Source organism: Canis lupus, chromosome 10 (assembly GCF_048164855.1).
Source record: "Canis lupus baileyi chromosome 10, mCanLup2.hap1, whole genome shotgun sequence".
NCBI lineage: Eukaryota > Metazoa > Chordata > Mammalia > Carnivora > Canidae > Canis > Canis lupus.
In genome coordinates, this window is record NC_132847.1 from 16258617 (window position 1) to 16260134 (window position 1518).

Here is a 1518-nt window from a genome sequence, read left to right on the forward strand (position 1 = left end):
ACTTCTCATGGCAAAAAAAAAAAAAATGAATCTTGTTTGTCTCAGGAAAAATGAAATTCAAACTGGCTATCTTTAAGTCTTTTTTCCAGCTTTACATTTACCTTGGCAAGAGAAGCTCTGGTCTACAGAACACCAGTGTCCTTTCCCAATGGATGAAGGAAGAAGTTACTCCTATCAGCTTTTGTTTAATGTTATAAATCTGACTTACTTGTCAGCATCATGATTCATAATAGCAAACAGAGAGAGTGTGAAGCCAGCATTTCTGTGGGTTGGGAATAGATTAGAGTATTTAGACAGCTTTCATGTCCAGTCTCAGCCAGTCTTGCTGGACATAAAAGAAACTTCAGAAAATTCTCCAGATCTACTACAGACTCAGAGTAAGATCCAGGGAGATGAATCATTTCTTGCTGAAGGTAAGTGTCATGAATATATCAGCGAAGCTTACACTAGCAACATTAGGGGAAAATGTTGTTCTTGTGTGTGAATAAAAAATGCATATTAATCCATACTAAAATTAAAGATACGTGTTGGGGAGCTTTTCTATGTCTTTATCCTCATGGGCTGGTGAAAAATTACCTAAAGGAGGGGGCATTTAGATGTATGTGTATTATGCTTCCCAGTTGAAGTAAGTGGTGATTTCTCTCTACTCAACAACAAAGATATCCACTGGTGGTATCAACTCTGCACTTAGCGACCATACTTCATGACTTAGCCCTAGATGTGCTCTCTCTCTGGTTACTCAACACTTTTTAGGCAACAACTGTGTATAAGGTGCTGTGCTGTGTTACAGAGATACAAATTTAAAAGACAATCTGAGTTTGAGAAAACTGAGTCAAAAAAACTTTAGACATTCTCCCCTAGAAATGTTATCACAGGTTTTGTAAGCATGCTGATGGAAAAAAGGCATTTTCTGAGGAGGTCTGATGGTCAGAGTGTCAGAATCAGAGAGTCAGAGACTGCTTCCTGAAAAGATAACACATGGATTTAATTTTGTGGGATTATTAAGCACTTGACATTTTAGAGACAAGGGGAAAAGAGGAAGTATTTTGGCTAGAAGGAACAGAGTGGACAAATCATGGAGCAAAAAATGAAGAAAATGTTGTATTAAAAGACTCTCTACTATACCATAGTGTTGGAATATGAGGCTTCTCACTCAAGCAGAGGAGGCAGGGCTGAAGAACCTAAAAGAGCTGGTTAAATCTGCTGTATTTTAAAGTTCATTATTTATTTATTGTGTTTTCTGGTGTGTTTAAGTTGATATGTGGGTTAGAAATAGAATGTTAGTGGAACATGGCTTCCACTAACTTCAAAATATTTTGTGATATAAGTAAACACACACAAACATGGAAGACCTTGTGTTTATCTTAAATCACTGTGTAAACTCAGTCTTTTTAGAGAGGAACATAGTGGAGGGGTAGAAAGAAAATAAAGAACTTGACTGGGAGCAGATTGAGAGAGTATGTCCAGGTGGAGATGTCCAGAACCATACTGAACTTGGACTGAGCATAAACTCTCAGC